We start from the raw sequence: 11,558 nt of genomic DNA, 5'->3' as shown, positions 1-11,558 counted from the left end.
TAAGGCTAAGTGCACACGTAGCAGAAAATTTCTGCACAAAAACCTGAATCCCTTCCCAGAAACTGCACCTATTTTTCCGCGGCGTTTTTTACCGCTGCGGTTTCTAAATGCATGGGAGAAGCCAAAACCGCGGAAAAATCCGCAAAATTAATGAGCATGCTGCGGTTTTTACCGCGATACGTTTTTTTCGCGGTAAAAAAGCATCAATGTGCACAAAAAGTGCAAAATGCATAGAAATGACTGTGCAGCTTATTTTTAGCGGTTTTATAGTGAAAACCGCGGTAAAAACCGCTAAAAAAACGCTGTGTGTGAACACAGCCTAAGAGCGCGGCTCCCGGGGCCCGGCGGTGAGGCCCAACCTCATTGCTGTGTTCACACCTGGCGTTTTGCTGCGTTTTTCTTGCGTCTTTTCAGCTGTGTCCAGTCCCAGCTCTGAGGTTTCCGCACAGCTCGGTTCTCTGTCAGTTTTTCCTGTGGTTTTTCTGTGTCCCCCATTGCTAGTGATGGGCGGTGACAGGACGCAGGGTTTGGTGCGGATTTTGTGGTAACTAGAGTTGAGCGATACCAGCCGATACTTGAAAATATCGGATCGGAATGGATCGGCCGATCTTTAAAAAAAGTATCGGTATCGCCGATTCCGATACCGGGAACCAATGCAAGTCAATGGGGCCAAAATATCGGAATTAAAAAAAACCCTTTCTTTCCTTGTAGGTTAATTCTACATGAAGAAAAACAACTAAGAATAATGTAGAATGTATTGTGGGAGGTGGAGGAGACATTAAAGCCATAGAGGTTTAGCCCAATCAAATGGAATAGCAGGAATTAAACTTTTTTTTTTAAAGATGTTAGGAGTTACAAAGATATTGACTATGTTAGCCTCATTTATATTTTGCCAGACATGTATGTCTTCTTCTTCTACTTCCTTTTTTTACATTCTTCTTCTTCTTCTTCTACTTCCTTTTTTTACATTCTTCTTCTTCTACTTCCTTTTTTTACATTCTTCTTCTTCTTCTTCTTCTTCTTCTTCCTTTTCTTACATTCTTCATATTCTTCTTATTCAACAATTATTATTCTACATATTCAACTTCTTCATCTTCTTCCTATTCTTCTTCATCATATTCTTGTTTGTGTCAGGCATTCCTGTAGTTGTTATCTAGAAAAGTTAGAAGTTTACACCTTCCGTTCTGCCTGTCACAAAAGATTTACAACAGGATTTGTCCGCGTTCAGTTTGGCCTGCAGCAGCAGGCCTTTTCCAGGGGCACCACGAGGAGGAACGGACTCACCCCCATACACTGCTTAGTCTTCTTCTGCTTATAAATAAGATAATATCATTTGCTCAGAGTATTAGTCTTATGCTTAATGTTCTTCTGCTTTGTTTTTTTTATGCTTCTTTGTCTTCTCTCTCTTGTTGTTCTGCATCTTGGTGGTTGTCTTCCTGTTCTTTGTCCTCTTGAACCAGCTGACGGTACTGGCACCGGGAGGGGCAGCAGAAGGAACAAGAGCCAATGGCACTACCGAGGACCAGCTGACGGTGCTGGAACCCGGTTACTAAGCAGGAGGTACCTGTGCTACAAAGCACTACCAAGGACCAGCAGACGTTGCCGGAACTCGGATACCGAGATGGAGGCACCTAGGCCAAAGGCTCTGACGAGAACCAGCTGACGGTGCTGGAACCCGGAGGGGTAGCATAAGCTGCAAGAGCAAATGGAAATAGCGAGGACCAGCTGACAGTGCTGGCACCCGGAGGGGCAGCAGAAGGAATAAGAGCCAATGGCACAACCGAGGACCAGCTGACGGTGCTGGAACCCGGTTACTAAGCAGGAGGTACCTGTGCTACAAAGCACTACCAAGGACCAGCAGACGTTGCCGGAACTCGGATACCGAGATGGAGGCACCTAGGCCAAAGGCTCTGACGAGAACCAGCTGACGGTGCTGGAACCCGGAGGGGTAGCATAAGCTGCAAGAGCAAATGGAAATAGCGAGGACCAGCTGACAGTGCTGGCACCCGGAGGGGCAGCAGAAGGAATAAGAGCCAATGGCACAACCGAGGACCAGCTGACGGTGCTGGAACCCGGTTACTAAGCAGGAGGTACCTGTGCTACAAAGCACTACCAAGGACCAGCAGACGTTGCCGGAACTCGGATACCGAGATGGAGGCACCTAGGCCAAAGGCTCTGATGAGAACCAGCTGACGGTGCTGGAACCCGGAGGGGTATCAGAAGTTACCCCTGAAAAGCAAAGTTGGCATGCCGCAAGCTGGCCGCAGTTACCGAATCACACAGTCCTACAGGGGGTGCTTGTCCTACTGGCACTATGGAACAAACCTTTCTTACCAGAACCCGCAGTCCACATAGGAAGCACCTAAACTGCTGGCACCCTAGCCTCGGCTAACCCAACCGCAACACGACATGGCAACTTGGGGTGGCAAACTGACATTGACACTTCCCGGAAACAGCAGGCAGGGCTGGAACCAAGCTGGGCAGGAGGGAGTACCCGTGCAAAAGTCAGTTATGAGCAGCAACTGGCGATGTTGGAGCCCAGGACAAGCACTTAGCAGGCTGAGGCCTGATGTGCTGTCAATTGGGAGGCAGCAGGACAGATTGCCATCAAAACAGCAGGGGAACAGCTGACGTTACTGAACCCCACAAACACAGGAGCTAGTGTTTTACTCTGTGAAGACGGCACTTCCGAGCAACAACTGGCTGTGTTGAAGCCCAGGGACAAGCACGGAGCAGGCTTAGGCTGCATTGAAGAAATTTTAAGATCGGTTGTAGACTACTAATTTGAACCAAGCTCCACTTAGGCCTGTGGCTTCACTGATTTTCGTATTTCCCCTGTCCTCCAACCCCGCCAGTTACAGCTCCGAAGTGGCGTCTGCACAATCCACACTTGTTCCTGTGTTACAGGTGTTCAGTCCGGTCAGTTAATCCCCTGATGTGTGTCCGGCAATGTCGCCTGCTCTGTCCACATTCCGATAATGGGAATGTGGACAGAGCAGGCGACATTGCCGGACACACATCAGGGGATTAACTGACCGGACTGAACACCTGTAACACAGGAACAAGTGTGGATTGTGCAGACGCCACTTCGGAGCTGTAACTGGCAGGGTTGGAGGCCAGGGGAAATACGAGAGACAGTGGAGCCACAGGCCTAATTGGAGCACGGTTAAAAATCAGTAGTGGTACGACTGTGTAGGCAGCAGGAGACTTTGCCATCCACACAGCAGGGGATCAGCTGACATTACTGAACCCCACTGAGACACGGGAGCAAGTATCTCTTTCCGTGTGGACGGCACTTCCGAACTACAACTGGCTGTGTTGAAGCCCAGGAAATAGGAGGGTGTAGGCAGAGGCCTACTGTATTTTGAATGAGGTGACAGCAGGAGAGACTGCCATCCACACAGCAGGGGATCAGCTGACGTTACTGAACCCCACTGAGACACGGGAGCAAGTATCTCTTTCCGTGTGGACGGCACTTCCGAACTACAACTGGCTGTGTTGAAGCCCAGGAAATAGGAGGGTGTAGGCAGAGGCCTACTGTATTTTGAAAGAGGTGACAGCAGGAGAGACTGCCATCCACAAAGCAGGGGATCAGCTGACGTTACTGAACCCCACTGAGACACGGGAGCAAGTGTCTCTTTCCGTGTGGACGGCACTTCCGAACTACAACTGGCTGTGTTGAAGCCCAGGAAATAGGAGGGTGTAGGCAGAGGCCTACTGTATTTTGAATGAGGTGACAGCAGGAGAGACTGCCATCCACACAGCAGGGGATCAGCTGACGTTACTGAACCCCACTGAGACACGGGAGCAAGTATCTCTTTCCGTGTGGACGGCACTTCCGAACTACAACTGGCTGTGTTGAAGCCCAGGAAATAGGAGGGTGTAGGCAGAGGCCTACTGTATTTTGAATGAGGTGACAGCAGGAGAGACTGCCATCCACACAGCAGGGGATCAGCTGACGTTACTGAACCCCACTGAGACACGGGAGCAAGTATCTCTTTCCGTGTGGACGGCACTTCCGAACTACAACTGGCTGTGTTGAAGCCCAGGAAATAGGAGGGTGTAGGCAGAGGCCTACTGTATTTTGAATGAGGTGACAGCAGGAGAGACTGCCATCCACACAGCAGGGGATCAGCTGACGTTACTGAACCCCACTGAGACACGGGAGCAAGTATCTCTTTCCGTGTGGACGGCACTTCCGAACTACAACTGGCTGTGTTGAAGCCCAGGAAATAGGAGGGTGTAGGCAGAGGCCTACTGTATTTTGAATGAGGTGACAGCAGGAGAGACTGCCATCCACACAGCAGGGGATCAGCTGACGTTACTGAACCCCACTGAGACACGGGAGCAAGTATCTCTTTCCGTGTGGACGGCACTTCCGAACTACAACTGGCTGTGTTGAAGCCCAGGAAATAGGAGGGTGTAGGCAGAGGCCTACTGTATTTTGAATGAGTTTACAGCAGGAGAGACTGCCATCCACACAGCAGGGGATCAGCTGACGTTACTGAACCCCACTGAGACACGGGAGCAAGTGTCTCTTTCCGTGTGGACGGCACTTCCGAACTACAACTGGCTGTGTTGAAGCCCAGGAAATAGGAGGGTGTAGGCAGAGGCCTACTGTATTTTGAAAGAGGTGACAGCAGGAGAGACTGCCATCCACAAAGCAGGGGATCAGCTGACGTTACTGAACCCCACTGAGACACGGGAGCAAGTGTCTCTTTCCGTGTGGACGGCACTTCCGAACTACAACTGGCTGTGTTGAAGCCCAGGAAATAGGAGGGTGTAGGCAGAGGCCTACTGTATTTTGAATGAGGTGACAGCAGGAGAGACTGCCATCCACACAGCAGGGGATCAGCTGACATTACTGAACCCCACTGAGACACGGGAGCAAGTATCTCTTTCCGTGTGGACGGCACTTCCGAACTACAACTGGCTGTGTTGAAGCCCAGGAAATAGGAGGGTGTAGGCAGAGGCCTACTGTATTTTGAATGAGGTGACAGCAGGAGAGACTGCCATCCACACAGCAGGGGATCAGCTGACGTTACTGAACCCCACTGAGACACGGGAGCAAGTATCTCTTTCCGTGTGGACGGCACTTCCGAACTACAACTGGCTGTGTTGAAGCCCAGGAAATAGGAGGGTGTAGGCAGAGGCCTACTGTATTTTGAATGAGTTTACAGCAGGAGAGACTGCCATCCACACAGCAGGGGATCAGCTGACATTACTGAACCCCACTGAGACACGGGAGCAAGTGTCTCTTTCCGTGTGGACGGCACTTCCGAACTACAACTGGCTGTGTTGAAGCCCAGGAAATAGGAGGGTGTAGGCAGAGGCCTACTGTATTTTGAATGAGTTTACAGCAGGAGAGACTGCCATCCACACAGCAGGGGATCAGCTGACGTTACTGAACCCCACTGAGACACGGGAGCAAGTATCTCTTTCCGTGTGGACGGCACTTCCGAACTACAACTGGCTGTGTTGAAGCCCAGGAAATAGGAGGGTGTAGGCAGAGGCCTACTGTATTTTGAATGAGTTTACAGCAGGAGAGACTGCCATCCACACAGCAGGGGATCAGCTGACGTTACTGAACCCCACTGAGACACGGGAGCAAGTGTCTCTTTCCGTGTGGACGGCACTTCCGAACTACAACTGGCTGTGTTGAAGCCCAGGAAATAGGAGGGTGTAGGCAGAGGCCTACTGTATTTTGAATGAGGTGACAGCAGGAGAGACTGCCATCCACACAGCAGGGGATCAGCTGACGTTACTGAACCCCACTGAGACACGGGAGCAAGTATCTCTTTCCGTGTGGACGGCACTTCCGAACTACAACTGGCTGTGTTGAAGCCCAGGAAATAGGAGGGTGTAGGCAGAGGCCTACTGTATTTTGAATGAGTTTACAGCAGGAGAGACTGCCATCCACACAGCAGGGGATCAGCTGACATTACTGAACCCCACTGAGACACGGGAGCAAGTGTCTCTTTCCGTGTGGACGGCACTTCCGAACTACAACTGGCTGTGTTGAAGCCCAGGAAATAGGAGGGTGTAGGCAGAGGCCTACTGTATTTTGAATGAGTTTACAGCAGGAGAGACTGCCATCCACACAGCAGGGGATCAGCTGACGTTACTGAACCCCACTGAGACACGGGAGCAAGTATCTCTTTCCGTGTGGACGGCACTTCCGAACTACAACTGGCTGTGTTGAAGCCCAGGAAATAGGAGGGTGTAGGCAGAGGCCTACTGTATTTTGAATGAGTTTACAGCAGGAGAGACTGCCATCCACACAGCAGGGGATCAGCTGACGTTACTGAACCCCACTGAGACACGGGAGCAAGTGTCTCTTTCCGTGTGGACGGCACTTCCGAACTACAACTGGCTGTGTTGAAGCCCAGGAAATAGGAGGGTGTAGGCAGAGGCCTACTGTCTTTGTAATGCGGAGACAGCAGGAGAGACTGCCATCTCCACAGCAGGGGAACAGCTGGCAGTGCTGAACCCCACTAACACTTGAACGAATGTGTTTGGCTCTGTGGAGACGACACTTCTGAACACCAACTGACGTTGTTGGAGCCCAGGATTAGGCGAGGAGCAGGCTGGGGCCTACTGGATTTTGGCAGGTGAATGCAGCAGGAGACTTGCCATCTCCACAGCAGGGGAACAGCTGGCAGTGCTGAACCCCACTAACACTTGAACGAATGTGTTTGGCTCTGTGGAGACGACACTTCTGAACACCAACTGACGTTGTTGGAGCTCAGGATTAGGCGAGGAGCAGGCTGGGGCCTACTTGATTTTGGCAGGTGAATGCAGCAGGAGACTTGCCATCTCCACAGCAGGGGAACAGCTGGCAGTGCTGAACCCCACTAACACTTGAACGAATGTGTTTGGCTCTGTGGAGACGACACTTCTGAACACCAACTGACGTTGTTGGAGCCCAGGATTAGGCGAGGAGCAGGCTGGGGCCTACTGGATTTTGGCAGGTGAATGCAGCAGGAGACTTGCCATCTCCACAGCAGGGGAACAGCTGACAGTGCTGAACCCCACTAACACTTGAACGAATGTGTTTGGCTCTGTGGAGACGACACTTCTGAACACCAACTGACGCTGTTGGAGCTCAGGATTAGGCGAGGAGCAGGCTGGGGCCTACTGGATTTTGGCAGGTGAATGCAGCAGGAGACTTGCCATCTCCACAGCAGGGGAACAGCTGGCAGTGCTGAACCCCACTAACACTTGAACGAATGTGTTTGGCTCTGTGGAGACGACACTTCTGAACACCAACTGACGTTGTTGGAGCTCAGGATTAGGCGAGGAGCAGGCTGGGGCCTACTGGATTTTGGCAGGTGAATGCAGCAGGAGACTTGCCATCTCCACAGCAGGGGAACAGCTGGCAGTGCTGAACCCCACTAACACTTGAACGAATGTGTTTGGCTCTGTGGAGACGACACTTCTGAACACCAACTGACGTTGTTGGAGCTCAGGATTAGGCGAGGAGCAGGCTGGGGCCTACTTGATTTTGGCAGGTGAATGCAGCAGGAGACTTGCCATCTCCACAGCAGGGGAACAGCTGGCAGTGCTGAACCCCACTAACACTTGAACGAATGTGTTTGGCTCTGTGGAGACGACACTTCTGAACACCAACTGACGTTGTTGGAGCTCAGGATTAGGCGAGGAGCAGGCTGGGGCCTACTTGATTTTGGCAGGTGAAGGCAGCAGGAGACTTGCCATCTCCACAGCAGGGGAACAGCTGGCAGTGCTGAACCCCACTAACACTCGAACGAATGTGTTTGGCTCTGTGGAGACGACACTTCTGAACACCAACTGACGTTGTTGGAGCCCAGGATTAGGCGAGGAGCAGGCTGGGGCCTACTGGATTTTGGCAGGTGAATGCAGCAGGAGACTTGCCATCTCCACAGCAGGGGAACAGCTGACAGTGCTGAACCCCACTAACACTTGAACGAATGTGTTTGGCTCTGTGGAGACGACACTTCTGAACACCAACTGACGCTGTTGGAGCTCAGGATTAGGCGAGGAGCAGGCTGGGGCCTACTGGATTTTGGCAGGTGAATGCAGCAGGAGACTTGCCATCTCCACAGCAGGGGAACAGCTGGCAGTGCTGAACCCCACTAACACTTGAACGAATGTGTTTGGCTCTGTGGAGACGACACTTCTGAACACCAACTGACGTTGTTGGAGCTCAGGATTAGGCGAGGAGCAGGCTGGGGCCTACTGGATTTTGGCAGGTGAATGCAGCAGGAGACTTGCCATCTCCACAGCAGGGGAACAGCTGGCAGTGCTGAACCCCACTAACACTTGAACGAATGTGTTTGGCTCTGTGGAGACGACACTTCTGAACACCAACTGACGTTGTTGGAGCTCAGGATTAGGCGAGGAGCAGGCTGGGGCCTACTTGATTTTGGCAGGTGAATGCAGCAGGAGACTTGCCATCTCCACAGCAGGGGAACAGCTGGCAGTGCTGAACCCCACTAACACTTGAACGAATGTGTTTGGCTCTGTGGAGACGACACTTCTGAACACCAACTGACGTTGTTGGAGCTCAGGATTAGGCGAGGAGCAGGCTGGGGCCTACTGGATTTTGGCAGGTGAATGCAGCAGGAGACTTGCCATCTCCACAGCAGGGGAACAGCTGGCAGTGCTGAACCCCACTAACACTTGAACGAATGTGTTTGGCTCTGTGGAGACGACACTTCTGAACACCAACTGACGTTGTTGGAGCCCAGGATTAGGCGAGGAGCAGGCTGGGGCCTACTTGATTTTGGCAGGTGAATGCAGCAGGAGACTTGCCATCTCCACAGCAGGGGAACAGCTGACAGTGCTGAACCCCACTAACACTTGAACGAATGTGTTTGGCTCTGTGGAGACGACACTTCTGAACACCAACTGACGCTGTTGGAGCCCAGGATTACGCATGCCGCATGCAGAGGCCAATGGGCATCGGTTTTTATGGAGGTTGTGGACTACTACTGATTCTAACCATGCTCCACTTAGGCCTCTGGCTCCACTGTCTCTACTATTTACCCTGGCCTCCAACCCCGCCAGCTACATCTCTGAAGTGGCGTCAGCACAATCTACACTTGTTCCTGTGTTACTGGTGCTCAGTCCCATCAGTTGATCCCCTGATGTTTGTCCGGCAAGTTCGCCAGCTCTGTCCTCATTCCCACTACTGGTTATGGGAATGTGGACAGAGCAGGAGACCTTGCCGGACACACATCAGGGGATAAACTGATGGGACTGAGCCACAGGAACACAGGAACAAGTGTAGATTGTGCTGACGCCACTTCAGAGATGTAGATGGCGGGGTTGGAGGTCAGGGGAAATAGTAGAGACAGTGGAGCCAGAGACCTAAGTTGGGCACGGTTAAAAATCAGTAGTGGTTTGAATGTTGATGGAGCTGGTGACTCTGCCGTCCACACAGCAGGGGATCAGCTGGCATTACTGAACCCCACTAACACAGGAGCTAGTGTGTTTCTCTGTGCAGACGACACATCTGAGCGACAACTGGCTGTGTTGAAGCACAGGGATTATAGTTCAGGTGGTAGAAAAATGAACACACCAGCAGACCTGGATACAGTTGCCAACCACTAATTTAGTCTGTAAGAGGAATGGCAAAGTCTTTGGAGATCCAGGCCTTGTTCATTTTCAGAAAAGTCAGCCGGTCAACATTATCGGAAGATAGTCGCGTGCGACGGTCTGTTAGTACACCACCTGCGGCACTAAAGACACGTTCCGATAATACACTGGCAGCAGGGCAAGCCAGCACCTCCAATGCATACTGGCTAAGCTCTGGCCATGTATCCAGCTTAGAGACCCAAAACTTGAAGGGGGAAGAGCCATCTGGGAGTACAGCGACAGGGCAAGACATGTAGTCTGACACCATCTGACGGAAGCGTTGCCTCCTGCTGACTCGAGGCGTCGCTGATGGTGTAGACAATTGTGGCGGACACACAAAACTTTGCCACATTTGGGCCATAGTGGTCTTGCCTTGTGCTGCGGCACTGCCTCTGCTCCCTCTTTGTGCAGAGTTTCCTCCACTGCCTCGACGCACAGAGCTGCTTTGTAAAGCACTAGCAACAATGCTGTCGGGTGGAATGGAAAACATTATGGACTGCACCAGTGACTCTTCGTACTCCCGCATTTTACGCTCCCGGTTCAACGTTGGTATGAGCCTTTGTACGCTGTCCCGGTAGCGAGGATCTAGGAGGGTGTACACCCAATAATCAGCCGAGACGAGAATGTGGGCGATGCGGCGGTCGTTTCTCAGGCACTGCAGCATGAAATCAACCATGTGCTGCAGACTCCCAACTGCCAAAGAACCGCTGTCCCCTGTTTGAGGCGTGACCTCGACCTGCTCTGCATCACCCCACCCTCGCTGTACATACTGAGTAGAGGTTTGTGTACCTCCCTCCTCTGGAGAGATGTCTTCCTCCTCCATCGACTCCTCCTCATCCTCCTCACAAAGTGTCCCCTGCCTAGGCCTTTGTGAGGAAACACGTAGCGCAGACTGTCCAGAAGCAGATGGCATTTGGGACTCCTCATCCTCCACCTCTTCTGAAACCTCATCCCTTAGTGCTTGCAGTGTTTGTTGAAGCAGGCAGATAAGGGGGACAGTCATGCTGACTAGTGCATCATCTGCACTCGCCATCCGCGTGGATTCATCGAAGGCACGCAAAACGAGGCAGATGTCCTTCATAGAGGCCCACTCAATGGTGCTGAAGTGTGAACGGCGCACAGTGCGACTTGTTTGCGCCTGATGCAGCTGGTACTCCATGACTGCTGCCTGCTGCTCACACAACCGCTCCAACATATGTAACGTTGAATTCCACCGGGTGGGTAGGTCACATATGATGCGATGTTCCGGAAGGCCAAATCGTCGCTGCAGAGCAGCGAGGCGCGATCTTGCCGTGCTGGAACGTCGCAAGTGAGCGCACTCTATGCGGACCTTGTGCAACAGTGCATCAAGATCCGGATAGTCCCTCAGAAAGCTCTGCACGACCAAGTTAAGAACATGTGCCAGACATGGGATGTGTGTGAGGTTGCCTAGGCCAAGAGCTGCCACCAGATTTCGGCCATTGTCACACACTACCAAGCCCGGCTGGAGATTCGCTGGCCCAAACCACACATCGCTCTCCAGCTTGATAGCATTCCAGAGCTCCTGCGCTGTGTGGCTTCGATTCCCCAAAGAAATTAATTTGAGTACAGCCTGTTGACGTTTGGCCACGGCTGTGCTCATATCGGTCGTAACAGGCTCCTGCTCTGCTGTTTCTGAGGAACTTGAGTAGGAGGAGGAGTCTATGTGTACAGACTGGAGTCCTGCAATCCGTGGCGTTGGAAGAACACGTACAGCGCCACTCTCCAGATCCGTACCCGGCTCCACAACATTGACCCAGTGGGCAGTGATGGAAAGGTATCGTCCCTGTCCATGGTTACTGGTCCACGCATCGGTGGTCAGGTGGACCTTGCTACTAACGGCGTTTAGTAGCGCATGTTTTATTTTGCCCTCAACATGTTTCTGCAGGGCAGGGACGGCTCACCTGCTGAAATAAAAGCGG

At 52.1% G+C, this 11,558-nt stretch overlaps 1 pseudogene; it reads right to left on the bottom strand.

Moving 5' to 3' along the window:
- The window catches only part of LOC141091591 (uncharacterized), a 116,332-nt pseudogene that overhangs the window by 45,964 nt on the left and 58,810 nt on the right, over window positions 1–11,558 (bottom strand).

The sequence above is a fragment of the Dendrobates tinctorius genome, unplaced genomic scaffold (assembly GCF_039654945.1).
Source record: "Dendrobates tinctorius isolate UK_male_01 unplaced genomic scaffold, ASM3965494v1 ptg000055l, whole genome shotgun sequence".
In the NCBI taxonomy this organism is placed as follows: Eukaryota; Metazoa; Chordata; class Amphibia; order Anura; family Dendrobatidae; genus Dendrobates; species Dendrobates tinctorius.
This window is presented reverse-complemented; position numbering and strand designations above follow the sequence as displayed.